At 45.4% G+C, this 15,010-nt stretch overlaps 1 protein-coding gene across 24 annotated transcripts in view; it reads right to left on the reverse strand.

Annotated features, from left to right (window-relative positions):
- Ppfibp1 (PPFIB scaffold protein 1) overlaps nucleotides 1–15,010 on the reverse strand; it is a 142,898-nt gene that overhangs the window by 94,389 nt on the left and 33,499 nt on the right. For 14 of the 24 annotated variants that reach the window (XM_085687388.2, XM_085687387.2, XM_085687393.2 and 11 more), the window contains one exon: nucleotides 2,155–2,236. The gene's annotated coding sequence lies outside the window, so the exon portion shown is untranslated. Of the gene's footprint in view, nucleotides 1–2,150; nucleotides 2,237–6,695; nucleotides 6,832–15,010 lie in introns of those variants that run through there. The other 10 variants (XM_085687375.2, XM_085687374.2, XM_085687380.2 and 7 more) reach the window with 7 other exon arrangements.

The following is a 15,010-nucleotide window of genomic DNA, read 5'->3' on the forward strand; positions in this document are numbered from 1 at the left end:
CTGGAATCTCTTTTCTCCTCTGCAATCCCTTTCTGTACCATGCGAACAAAATGAGACTGAGCTGAGGGACCAGCCTTCCCACAGCACATGCACACCAGAGAGGACTCCTGCCTGGCTATGCCCAAGGGACCCAGGCAAACATCTGTTCCTGCCGAGTACGATCACAGGGAAGTATGCATATCACTAGGCCTTCAAAAAAAAAAAAAAAAACGAACACCCCTGCTTCCAAAGAAGTCTCGTCTGTTCTGCATCACGCCACAGAACCTAAATTGCTGGGTGATCCCTGAAGGAACAAAATAACACAGCCTATGCCAAAAGACAGGCACAGAAACTATTAGAAGGTCAAAAGTGAATGTGGGGCCTAGAACGACCATGTTAGAGAGAGTTAAGAGATGACTGCCCATGGATCACTGCAGCCTCGTGAGGGTTTGAAGTGAGCACACAGCCTCACTAGAGAGCTTAGCAGTTTGCAGAAGACGTGAGTTGGGGACCCAGGACCCCTGTCACGAGACTCACAACATCTTGTACCTCTAGCTCCAGAGGATCCAACAACCGCTTCTGACCACCACAGGCAGTGGACACACACACGCACATACTTCTCCTTGCGCACACACACACGCACACACAAACTCAAAATGAAAACTAAGGGGCTGGAGAGACGGTTCAGCAGTTAAGAGCACTGACTGCTTTTTCAGAGGACCCAGGCTTGATTCCCAGTACCCGCAGGTTGGTTTACAACTATCTGTATGTCCAGGTGCAAGGATTCAATGTTCTCTTCTGGCCTCCTCAGGCACCAGGGTCTCAAGTTGTGGACAGACATACATGCAGGAAAAAGCATTCACATACACAAAATTCAATGTTTTTAAAAAGTCCCACGTATACACAGCACACAGCATTAAAGACGAACTGAAGACTACCTAAGTGCCCTGCAGCTACACAATTAGATACCACCAGGGCAAGGAATGAAGAACGTAAACCACACTGAATAACAGACTTTCACGTACATACCGAGCCAAGTGAGCCACACATAGAGGAATATAAACTGCAGCAGTCTGGTCATGATTTTAAAGACAAGTAAAACTTGGCAAAGACACCAGCGGTCAGGACACAGCTATTCTTGGGAGCGCAAGGGCAGGAGAGCTGCGGCACCAGCGGCTGTTAGTGGAGATGCAGCTCACTCAGAGGGATTCACCTGTGACCCTGGTTCCCTGAAGCCACCTAGTGAGGACACGCTTGGTCACTCTGGGTGTCAAACTTCGAGCCCTCGGGAGGTCAGCTTCTCAAGGCCACAGAGACACAGGGACAGTCACTTCTTAACTCTAACACGGAATAATGTTTCTCCTTCCTTCCTCCCTCCCTCCCTCTCTTCCTTCCTGTCAGGGTTGAGAAGGATCAGAATCACATTTCTGTCAGGATTACAATGCAGGAGGCGCCAGTATACTGGCACACCAACATGCTGGCACACCAGTGTCCTGCCACCACCATGACAGGAATGGCACTCAAACGCTACTGAGGATACGGCAGTCCAAGCCAGACCATGCTGTGTTCACACTCACCATCGGGATGACTGACAGTGTGCTCTCACCCTCAGCAGCCCCCTTCTCTCAGCCGCTGAAGTATCTACTACTCACTGCCTACCTGGTGATGAGGTAGCAGGGTCAGTGCTTGGCATAAAGTAAGAACACAGGAGAACTCACGGAATAAGCTGAACAAGGCAATCAAATGCTGACCACCCCGCTGAAGTTCAGCTACTGTACCACCACCACTTGGCAAGAGGCACGGGGAGAAAGGAGGCCAGTGAGCCCATGAAAACAATTCCTCAGCCTGTGGGGTCACCGAGGGGTCAAGCAGCCTCACTCCTGGGGACAGGCCAACACAGGGTGTGAAGGCAAAGGAAGAAGGAAGAAGGTGGTGCCTTTGATGGGCTACCAGGCCTGTGGTTTCCTGCTCAGTACCAGATGGAGACCAGCTCATGGACAGCCACGGAGACATGTCTAAGCCTGCACACGCCCGTGTCTGCCAGGCTGCTCTCAGCAGTTAGAAGCATGTAAGGAGAGGGTGTGCTGGGAGTTCTCGAATGGGATGTGTAGATCGCTAACTACAGGGATAAGGATGTCAGAAATGAATGACTATGGGGTAAGCCTACTCACTTACAAAAAAACGAGTTCAACGCTGATTTTTCTCAGCTCGTCCAATCTTGCACGCCCTTGGCAAACTGATCCACAGAAGATCTGCACTGAGAAGAAATAAAATTCATGTTAAAACAAATTTCAGATCATAGCCCAGTGGGAAAGGGGGCTGCGGTGGAAAACTGCTATATACCCAAAGCACATAAAGCAATATGACAGGAGTTATGAAAAATAAAAAATCTATGAAGGACTGCCTTCCACCTGATCCCTTTCGCACACCCAGCACCTCCTTGTCTGTCCCTGTGGCTCCTTGCTACTCTGTGCACTCCAGCTACAAACAGCCCCAAATAATCCTTAAAGATGGATGCTCTGCTAAAACCATCACGATTAACTGTCATCACCAAAGTAGTCAACACATGGGGGGTGCTCCATGAGCAGTTGTTGGGCAAATACATGAATCATAGTTTTAGAATACATTTGTTAGTCTATATCTGCTCAGCTATTGGTTCTAGGACCCCCTGCTAGAGACCAGAATCTCAGGATGCTCGAGGTCCTTATATAAAAGGGCCCAGAACTTGTGCATGGCGCACACTTGCCGTTCTCTATACGCCAAATCATGTCTAGGTGCCTGGAATGCTTATTACTGTGCAAATATTGCGTAAATTGTCACTGCGCTGTTTAGAACACACCCCATGTGGGGCCACATAACTGAGCGCAGAGTCATGAAAACTCTGGCAGCAATAAAAGGTTTCAGAATGTACGATGACCAAAATCCAATTCAAATTCAAACACATAACAAATCTGAATGTTTCTGGCAGTTCAGGGTGTTATATGACTCCAGTCTTGACAACGAATACATTGCTCATTCTTAGTGCCAAACACGGCCTCACAGGAAGGAGTGCCTGTAAGCACGGACTGAGACACCTCAGCTCGGGTTCAAGATTGTCTTTAATAAAATCAACTTCTTCTAATTATCACACACACACACACACACACACACACACACACACACACACACACAGCTTGTTTAAGGAACTTCCTCAAACACATGCCCACCTCCAAACTCTGCATGTATGAACGTCTACAGAGGCAGAACAGTCACTCTAAAGCCGTGCAGTTCGGGGGTTTTACACTTCCACCATTAATCACATGCTTATTTATTTAATAAAAATTAAGAATAAATTTTAGGCCAAGAAAGCAGTTTGGAAACATAAGCACCTTGGTGTAATTATCTTTTCTGGTTTTCTCTGTGTAATGTTTTGCTGCTGTAGTTCAACTGTCTTTCACATTAAAAAGTTTCCTTTCAAAGATTAAAGTTTAAAAGGACTATTGTATGTTATGAACTGCAGAGTTTTTAACCGTTCATACAAAGGCTTCTGTTCTTGTAGAAGTATAATGGCTCAATTATAAAAACAAAGACTTTTAATATATTCTTCCTACCATTCCACAGCACAGAAGTAACAAATTAGTATTTCTAGATCGTACTGTGTTAGAATGTTGATTTTTTTTAAATTTCTGTTTGAATTGCTTGCTTTTCATTTTTTGACTGTTAAAATAAATTTTGACAGGATTAGAACACAATTTTCAAGTTTTTCATAAAAAGTCCTAAACACATTTCCACTGTTTCATTTCATATATTTATGCAAAGTAGCATTCTCAACACTGAAGATTATAAAGTCATAACATTTTTGAGTAGTAGAAGCAGGAGGGTTACAAGTTCAACACCAGCCTATACTACTTCACAAATTCAGGCACCCTGGGCTGTGTGAGAACCTGTCTGAAAATAAAACACTAACCAACTGAAAACGTTAACATGCTCAATGTCCTGCAATGTCATATTAGTGTGTATAGGGAATAGCACACCCCCAACAAGACACACACTGACACAGTAATCTCAGGAGCCAAGACCAGCCCCAGCTGAAGGTATCTATTTATTTCTCTCCTCCTCTCTAAGAGCTCCAGAGGAACAGGGATCTAACACTGACACAGAACGCTTCACCGGCAAGGACATTTTAGGCATGAATGGAGGTGTAGAACGATCTTTAAGGAGTTTCTCACACCCCACAAAGTCACATCAAGAAAGCATCTGTCCGTTTTGCTTTTCCTAAAGACAGTTTCATAGGCATACTTCAGCAACTGGTGGTGTTCATACAGACAAGCCTTGCTTTCAGATCGAGCTGCACTCCAAAATGAAAATTGAACTGACAATCAATTTTCTCTTTCTAAAATATTTCGATCCCCTGCAGCTGGAGTTCTAAGAGGCTGTGTGGGCTGTGGGAACCTAAGGAGTCCTCTGCAACCATAGGATGAACTTTCCCCACTGGGACCTCTCTCCAGCCCCATAAGCCATTCTCAGAGTCACCTTCTAGGGAGCACAGCTGGAAGGTGATTCTGAGAACAGAGGCAGGAGTCAGTGGATGTGTGACAGTGGGCAGTATGTAAAACTGTGTTAGATAGAAGGTGATAGAGAGATAGACAGACAGACAGACAGACAGAGATCCCCTTCCACAACTTGGTTAAAAGTGACTCATTGAGTTGCTTATGAAAAGACTGAGATAATCAATACAAGTAATCACAATAAATGTTAAGTGCAATGAAAGTGAACAACAATGAGCATTTCAACCAGCGTGAAAAATCCAATGAGCCAACACACACAGTGAACTGAAACACGAAACCCAATCTCCCCATCCTCCCTCTCCTTTCTAAAACATGGTACTGGGGAAGGGATCCAGGCTCGTGCCAGGCAAACCCTCTGCACTGAGCTACAGCCACAGCCCCATCTCTAACGGATCCTTTCTGGGAAAATAGGAGTTCCAGCCTAGGAAGACTTCTCCTTTATATCCTACCCGGTCTCAAGCATTTCATCAACACTGCAGAACTGCAGGATGGGAAAGGCAGCTGTGACAAAGAGTAAGACATAATGATTCCCCTACATCAGTGACTGCTGGGTCCCACCGCCACACCAATGACCTCTCTGCTCAACACACAGTAAGGGTTCTGGTAAGAGAAGAAAAATATACTTATGTTCTCTAACACCCACTTTAAAATATCCAAAATGCAAATGGGGTCACAAGGAAGTTAGGCGCTGCCTGAACCCACTCCAGAGGAATTCTCTCTGGATGGAGGGGTGGCAAGGGATCCAATCTGGCCCTCAGCACAAAGCTCTGATTATCTGGCCCAGGCAGGACTGAATCCATAGAAACATTGATAAACACTAATCATTAGGTTTTTGGGTTTCCCTGGGTCAAAGATGGTCTTTGTTGTACAGGCTCAACAGAATGCAGTGGACCTTGGTCACTTCCTCCGACACAGACCCAACCCCTCACAGAAAGGCCCCCTGGCAACTACAATTTAAAAACAAGAGCTCGTTATTAAACTAAAAAATAAGAAATAAAAGATCCACACCCATACACACAGCCTGGGAGAAAAACCCTCAGTGTACCGACAAGCACAATCACAGACCGTTTTCTGTTTGCCCCACAAACCCTCTCTCTATATATAGAGATGATAGAAGGAACACTGTACATCTGTGTCCACTGAATAAAATAAACCCTGATCCTTTCCACAACCCAGGTTCAAATTCTAAGAAAATGCTCCAAGCCTTTAAATAAGAGACTTCTGTGTTGCCTTCAAGGGACACATTCATGACTGTTCTAAAGCCTGCCCTCCCAGGGTCGATGGAAGCAGACACCATTAAAGGATCCACGGCAAGGGTCTGTACATAACCAAACACGGCTTGCCACCTATTTGGAACAATAAAATTTTGCCTGAAATACAATTGTGTCCACGTGTCTATATGCCGTCCATAGCTGCTGCCTGCAAGATGCAATGAAGAACTTACTAGAGCAACAGGGACTGTAAGATCCACAGGGCATGAGCTGTTTAGGGTCTACCCCTTTAAGAAAAATCTTGCTCCTCCTCAGATAGGGAACACCAATCCTTGCCCAGTGACACTGCCCGATATCTACCAAACCTGCTCAAACTTTGGCTGCTCTGTTGACATCATTTATGACACACTAATGTTTACTGGGAAAATACCAGATACTGAGAGCTTTATCTTTAGTAAATAAACAAAAAAAAATTAGTCAAGTTAATTGAGACAAAAACTTCAAGCGGGAAATAAACCGGACAAAGAACTGAGGCAGAGAAATTAAGTAACCTGCCCGAGATGGAGTGGTGAATGGGTCAGGATCAGAACCCAGGTGACCCAGCAGTCCAGTTCATATTCTCAATCTCTGCACTAAAATGGCATTGATCTAATGCTAGACAAGCCATAGAAAATGCAATCAAACCTCAAAAGGCTTACTAGTTCTCAGTGTTTTAGCAATACAATAAAACGTCCCTCTTAATTGGATAAGACATCGAAAATAATATAAATGGGACTTCCCTGCAGGTCTGAGTCCTTTCTGATGCCATGGTTAGGCCTAATCTTAGGGTACTAAGGAAATAAAAGTTATCATGTTCTTTACTGTCATAAGTAGTCAAAGAATCAAGCTAATTGCCCAACATCAATCCTAGCATGCGCACTCTCCAGCAAGCCTAGACGGTTCCCAGATTTGTACCCACCTGGTCCCATCATTCCCACAGGACTTCCACCTGGGAGAGGTGGCACAGACACTGGAGAAATTATCAAATACCGCTCTTCATGGCCTAGCAATAGGGGCTCGATGCAGCCACAGCCGCAGCCGCAGCCGCCCATCCATGCACAGGAAGATGACCCCGTCCTGAATCATCCCCACACTTCCTGCCTTCGCTGGGACTTCTGGAGGAAATGTGTCACCTCCGTGTAACCCACTGCCCTTTTGTACTGAAGAGGGGCTGATGACTGAAGGGCATTTGAGAGGCTCCTCCCCTGCCCTCCACTCCCTACCCCACCTCCTTCCCTGGTCCCTATGCAGGCAGAGCTGTTCAAGGTTTCACAGACAACTGACTAGCAGAAAGAGCTACCTGGACTGGACCTTAAAGAAATGGGGTGGGGGCTGAATGGTTGCTTCGAAAGGTAGAAGAAAGGTAACACACAGGGTCACGGATTCCAGGGCAAGACAGCCTTGAGTCCAAAATCCTAGAAACCTGTGGCTGTAACAGTGTGTGGAGGAGTTCAGATCAAATACACTAGGCCGGTGTCTAACACGGTTCAAACCACACTGAGAGTGGGCTCTGAAGTCTTATGTAATCACAAACAAAAGGCTGATGTAGTTATCACATGCTCAGAAAGAGTATTCTACAAAGACCGTGAAATACACCGACTCCCTACTGAAACAAGGAAGAGGTACTTGTCACCCCAAGACACCACCACCTACACCCAAGGCATTCTGCAGAAGTAAGCTCTTCCACCAAACCATTAGCTAAAACATGCTTCTGCAAACATGCCTCTCAAAACATGAAGTTAAAACACTCAGGTTCCTATGAAAAGCACATACCCGATTGCATTAGTAAAGTCAGTGACTTCAGCTCACTACTACATAACACTCAGCATGTCAAGAGAACGCCACAAACCAGCAGACCAACCCCAGCGAGGTCCCCACAGAGCTGGAAAAGCTCTGTTCTGAATGCTTTTGCGGCTGACCCAATACAGTCCAGACTCCTCCCCTAAATCCTGCTTCCATGAAAGAAGGAAGCATGTAAATTTTGCAAACCCAAGAGACTCCATCACAATTCTAAGGAGGATATAGGCTAAAACATTTCCTATTCAGGTGCCCTAATCACTGATTAAGGAAATAACAAAACGCTGCAAGCCAACACTACACGAAAGCCTTTACCACCAAAAAAGGCTAGCCCACACTTTTTAAAACCTTATCAATCAAAGCCAACACCAAAGCTTTTCCACCTCCATCTCCTTAAGAAATTTTTACATTCTCTCCTTCTCTTCCTCTCTCTTCTTCCCTCCCTTCCTTCTTCTCTCCCTCCCTCCCTCTTCACTTTAGCACAGGACAAACTGTTAAACACTTGTACAGCAGAGTAAATAGGAAACTGGCAAAGGTGACCAAAAGTCTTAAATGTGTAATAGCCTTCAACCAGTTTTTACGTTAAGCTTATAGCTGGACAGTGATACAGACAGGCGTGTGTACTTCTCACAACGATGTTACTTCTATGAAAAGACGGAGAGGGTTTATATGTCAAACTTACTCACTAATTTTGGTTTGGTTTGGTTTTTTAACTTAAAGTCTCACGTAGGCCAGGCTAGCCTCAAACTCACCATCTACTGGCAGCTGGCCTTGAGCTCTTGATCCTTGCTTCCCCTTCATCCTCCCACATGCTGGGATTACGGGTATAAACCCTAGGCCTCACTGTGGTTCACTTCTTGGAACATTCGGTAAGACAGGCCCAGGGGAATTACCAATGGTTTAGGACATGGAAGGTGGACTGGCTAAGTATGTCTTCTTGTCACATGAACAAGGGAGGATCATGTGCTCTGCTCACAGGAACAGGGGAGGATCGTGTGCTCTGCTCACAGGAACAGGGGAGGATCGTGTGCTCTGCTCACAGGAACAGGGAAGGATCGTGTGCTCTGCTCACAGGAACAGGGGAGGATCATGTGCTCTGCTCACAGGAACAGGGAAGGATCGTGTGCTCTGCTCACAGGAACAGAGGAGGATCGTGTGCTCTGCTCACAGGAACAGGGGAGGATCGTGTGCTCTGCTCACAGGAACAGGGAAGGATCGTGTGCTCTGCTCACAGGAACAGAGGAGGATCATGTGCTCTGCTCACAGGAACAGAGGAGGATCATGTGCTCTGCTCACAGGAACAGAGGAGGATCATGTGCTCTGCTCAGAGGAACAGAGGAGGATCATGTGCTCTGCTCACAGTTTCAGTCCATCATCTCGGGGAAGGGTGCAGTTCTTTCCATGGTGGCCAGGAAGGAGCCCCCGGGGCAGGAGAGAACCCAAGGGACATATTCCTTGTGATCTGTTCCTCCAGCTACTATCCACAGAGCAGCCACCCTCCTGCAGCCACCCTCCCGATGGTCTTTATCCAATTATGCGTGCCCAGGCGCGGGAGCAGATGCGCTGTTATTGAGGCGGTTCCACTAATCTGACTCCACAAAGCGGAAACGTGACTTCCAGGAACCAGGAACAGGAGCATATAGGACCATAGGAAACTTCACAAAACTGTGACTCCCATACATCTCACATTTTCTTATACGTGAGAATAAGAAAAAAGCAATATAAATTGACTTTCTCCGTGATGAACAGTGTCAAATATAAGTATATAAATAACTGACTTTTTAAAATTACTGTATTATCATGTGAAAATAGGGCTGGAGAGAAAACTCAACACCTGTCATAAGAGTCTGGACCTCTAGGACCCAGAGACACTGTCAGGCGAATGGAGTGGATTCATGTAATTCTAGCCTTGAAAAGGGAGAGGTAAGATCCACAGAGCAAGCTGTCTAGGATGACCGGCCATATTGGGGACCTCTGGGTTTGATTGTGAGGTCCTGCCTCGGGAAATAAAGTAGAAAAGTAATGGAGAATGGTTCTTGTTATCAACTTCAGGTTCCTAATGTGTGCACACACACACATGCACACACAGACTGATACAATGTGTATCTGCACACACATGCAAGCATGCACACACATATGTATATGTATCCATACATACATACAAGCAAGCATACACACCACACATGCAAGCATGCACACATACACAAGCATACATGAAAACGGAAAAAAATAAAGAAATGAAAATAGAATTCTAAAAACAAGAAAGCACACAATTATATAATCCTAACTAGAACTTTTATCAAATGACAGAAAAAGCAAAGCCAAAAATATTAAAAGCTGAAGACATTAATTTTTTTGTTCTATTACTGAATCCAATTTCTGTCCGACATGGCACTTCTGAACAAAAACAGCCTGGCTATAGGATAACGTCATCATACATGGTTTGCAGACAGCTGTCCCTGGGGACAATTATGGAGCTGATCTTTAGCAAATAAGAAGCATTCAAGATGGAGACAAGGAAGGTTTTTTTCTTTGACCAAGTGCTTGCCATGTGCCAAGTATGGCATTCGGAAGAAGGAAACCTTCATGAATTCTAACTTGTCGAGTTGGAAGAAGAAGAAAAATTCAATGGTCTTATGCTTTAATTATTAGTTTCGTGAATTTTCAATTACAACCTGCATCCGGTACCTACCACTTCATTATCCTCTCTACTGGGCATAAAATTATAAAAAGCACAGAATCTTTCCAAGGAAGAGACTGAGAGGTTTATAAATGTTCTGCAAAATGAACTAATGGCAGATGGAATGGGAGACACAGAGAAGAAAAGCTGAGAAAGCCAGTATGGGACAGCAGCTCACAACTAAAGGTAGCTACAGGGCCTGCAAAGGAAGGGATGACAGGTTAGATGGACATGTAGGTAATGCAGGGTTTCATGTAGCTAAGGGAGCATGGAAAGAAGAAAAAGGAAAAGCAGCCAAGAAGCACAGGGCCCACGCAGAGTGTTCAGCAACAGCCATGGTGCCCGTGGCTGGAGCTTAGAGTATGCGGAGGGGCAGGGAGAGAAGGGTGCGGAAAGACAGCTGACAGCAGCGGCAAGCAAGGCAGTGAGCTTTGCTATCTCGTGGTTCTAGAGCTTTCTAGGCCAAGGAGTAGCCTGGCTAGAGCTGGGCTTTCCACAGGGTAACACGGGTAGATGAGAAAGTAGAGGAAGTGTTGTAATAAGGAACGGCGGGCTATGTTCCCACCCGGATCCCAGCTAGCTTACCCCGAAATAATTACACGGAAACTGTATTTATTTAAAACACTGTTTGGCCCATTAGTTTCAGCCTCTTATTGGCTAACTCTCACATCTTGATTAACCCATTTCTAATAATCTGTGTAGCACCACGAGGTGGTGGCTTACCGGGAAGGATCTTAACCTGTGTCCATCTTGGAGAGGAGAGCTATAGCGTCTGCCTCATTGCCTTCTTCCCAGCATCCTGTTCTGTCTACTCCATCCACCTATGTTCTGATCTATCAGGCCAAGTAGTTTCTTTATTAATTAACCAATGAAAGCAACAGATAGATAGATAGAATACTCTCCTACATCAAGGAAGACAAGGAGAAGCCACCTATTTCTAAGTGAAAGTCTTCAAAGGAAGATATAAATAGCAGCTAAGTTAGAGGAAAATGCCACTCTGAAATAGTGGAAGAGGCACTGAGGAGCTGGATGGGCGAGAGGGCCGTGGAGTAAGCCCCATTCCCAGAGGTGGAGTAGGGCCAGGGGCAACAGCACTGTATAATGAACAGTGATAAAAATCTCTGAGATAAAGTATTTGGGATATGGCAACATGAACAAGTAAAAACAGGTGGTAAAATTACGTTCAAAGACGAAAATTCAAGTTAGTACAATCTCAGAACCTCAAGAATGAGTGTGAAGGCAGCAGCTTGCCTTAGAGTAAGGGATAAAGGAATGAGGAGATCCTGGGCTGCAGGGGGAACAAGGAAAAGGTCAGGGGTGGGGTTGAGAGGGGGAAATGGACAGGGTAAGTATAAAGAACACTACAGGAGTCATGGAAATTCACAAGGAAACACACTGGCTTGTACAATGAACATAGGCAAAGCGTGTCAAGAGGTAAAGGCAATAGCTGGCGTGGTGGTGAATGGGCACAGCACTTGGAGTCAAGAGACGAAGGACCAGGAGTTGAAGGGATAGAGGCGTTCAAAGCCTGTCTGGTTACATGAGACCCTGTCTTAATCATCCATCCGATGCAAACCCATAAACTCAGTTGGCCATGACAGAGAAAAGATGGGGTCCTGAGGGCACAGGTAAGCAGCTGGCGCTGGGAAAGGAGCGATGGAGAGACTCCCATTCCAACAAGCTGAGTTCGGTCACCAGGACCAACGCAAAAGCACAAAGAGTGTTAAGGACTAGCTTAAGAGTTCTTATGCAGGGAAAAGAAAATGTTGCCAGCCAAGGAGGAAACCTCTGAGACAGGAAAGAAAACACAGAACCCCTTGAAGACAGAGCTGGGTACGAAATGAGAGACGCATGCTGACGTGGCAAAGGGAAGTGAAGCTAGGTGTTGACTATCTGCCTGTCTGTTGGTGGCCTACACAGGATGATCACAACATGATCAGAGTTCACACAGAAAAACAGACACCTGAGTTTTCTAGAGAGAACAGAAGAGGGAGCCACACTACGCCCAAGCTCCTCCCAGGGGGCAAAGGTCACCATACCCTCCCTCGGCTTAGACATTGCTATAGTCCCTGCCTCTCATCTCAACACCTCCTGCTGACATTTGAATTTGTGATCCCTGGCCTGGATTTTTTCAATAAATAAAGGAGATGACATCATTCCCAAGAGAGTAAGTGGGGACTGTAGAAAGAGACTTGAAAATTATGGGGAAGAAATCATGGCAGCTTCAAGAGAGTGGGTAGGAAGTCAACAGATGAGAAAAAAAATCAAAAGATTGCTGTCTGTCCCTCTGCCAAAGAGCCGACAGTGATTCATCACTGGTTCTGGAAGCAGAGATCACAGGGTAGTCTTGACGTTAAACAAGACAAAAGGGTCTAGGACCTAGTCAGGACCTTGGTGAGAACAATGGCCATTACCGACACCTAGAGAAGATGGTCAAGGGGCTGGTGGCCTGAGAGAAGGAAGAGGGGACTCCCTGAGAGAAAGATAAGCAGGAGGGACCTGGAAAGCAGGAACACTCCCACAGGCTGCGGAGGGGATGAAGCGGAGGCTCTGAAGGAGAACACGAAAGGGAAGAACGGAGCGTGCAAACTCACCTTCCATCACTTTTACTTCTCTGAGCTTGGTAAATAGCGCTGAAATAAGTTCACAGAACTGTACTTGCAAAGTGAATCAAATGGGTGTGCTCTGCTCTGTCTGTGTTGAGGCCAGGGATTAAAACCCCTGGTCTTGCACATGACACAATGCTCCACACACCCCCGTGCCACACCTACCAGCCCCGAGGCCAATGCTTAAAAAGACTGTTTTCTGTTTATATTTTTATTTTTTATTTTATGTGCATCCGTGTTTTCGCCTGCACGTATAGCTGTGTGAGGGTGTCAGATCACTCGGAGCTGGATCACGGACAACTGTCAACTGCAGTGTGGGTAATGGGAATTGAACATGGGTCCTCTGGGAGAGCAGGAAGCGTTCTTAACTCCAGAGTCATCTCTCCAGGCTCAAGAAGACTGTTTTTAAACAATACTATTGATTGACTCTTAAATATTCATAAAACGTACATTGATTCTTCTTATATGCAGAATACTGAGTACACCATCTCCAGCTGAGAAAAGAGGACCAGGTTCCAAGCTTGCCAAGCTTTCAGCATCTCAAACACATCACATGCATGTAGAATGCATGTAGAACAGAAGGAAACCGTGTTTACAACTGGCTCACACAGTCTGAACCTTTGAGGGCTCCACAGCCCATAAGTCGGCTCATGTCTTTAAAGCACATACCCCAAAACGATAAATTAAACATAGAGACTTCTCCAAAGTTACACCAGCAGGCAGTCTGGCAGTGCTGGGCTGAGGCAAGAATGAAGGTGACGGCACCGGGTGCTACGACGGCACCTTGAGACCTAGCTTCCAGGATCTGCAGTTTGCTCTAATCATGAGAATGGACCCAGAATCTGTTCTTTCATCTTCAAATTAAGCTCTTTAAAAATGAAGGCCTTTAGAGGCTCGGTGGGTTAAGGAACTTGACAAGCTCATTACTTGAGTTCAATCCCAAGAACCTACATGGAAGTAGAGAATCAACTTCTACAAGCTATCCTCTGACCTCTACACATGTACTGTGATACACGCGTGTGCGCATGTATGCATACACACAGACACACAAAAACACACACATTAAATTTTAATGTACTTTTATTAAAAAAAGAAAACTCCCAAATTGTGTGTTGTTTCTTTTTTTTAATGAGAGTAAAGTAATCTTTTAAATTATCTAAGAACTATGAGTTAACATAAGACTTTTTTTCAGTACTAAAAACTGTGGTATGAATTGACCAGACCAGCCCAAATCTAAAATATCATGAAAAAGCTGGAGAATTTTTGAAGCTCAGTCCAAAATTCTACACAAACATTTCAAAAATCTGAAAGTCGTCTGATTCCAAGCATTTTAACAAGGGATCCTTCCTGGAACACCCATTCGGAAATGTTCGGGAAAACGAGAAGTTATTGGTGGTTCTGCTGCTTATACATCCTCACTATGCCTGACCCTGCCCTTAGATAACACCCATTAAGAGTCCTGGGTGTCCTTCCAGCGTACACCAGACCATTGGCACAACACAGATCAAGAGACTTCTGTAGCGGCGTTTCACTTGTGTTTAATAAATAAAGCTTGCCTGAGGGTCAGAAAAGTAAAACAGCCCCACGGGCCAGCCTTACAGACCAGGCAGCCAGGACACACCCCTTTAAACCCAGTAGCCACATTAGTTGCCACAGAAATCAGGTGGTAGCAGTGCCCACCTTTAATCCAAGAACGAGAGAAGATTATAAGACAGGAGGAGACAGCTCTCAGACACAGACTCATTCTGAGATTCCTGGAGGCAGGATCGCCATTTTTGGACTGAGGTCGAGGTTAAGAGCCAGTGGCTGGCTATTTTGCTTTTCTGACCTTCAAGTTGAACCCCGATTTCTCTGAGTTTTTATTAATCATGCTTCAGACTCCACTGGAAGGCAGGACAGCAGCATGTGACAACATTGAAAATACATGGAAGCTGTGACCTACAAACACGACTTCCAGGAATCCACAAAAACAAGCTGTGTACCAAGCTAATCGCTGAATAACTAGGGTCAACCTAACATCAAAGAACAGAGTCTAGCCCAAGAGAGCATGGTAGAGTCATTTAAAGACTGAGCTGAGGGAGTGGAGAGATGACTCAGTGGTTGAGAGCAGTGCTGCTCTTACAGAGGACCTGGGTTCAATTCCCAGTAACC

This window comes from Myodes glareolus, chromosome 3 (genome assembly GCF_982192425.1).
Source record: "Myodes glareolus chromosome 3, mMyoGla1.1, whole genome shotgun sequence".
Lineage (NCBI taxonomy): Eukaryota > Metazoa > Chordata > Mammalia > Rodentia > Cricetidae > Myodes > Myodes glareolus.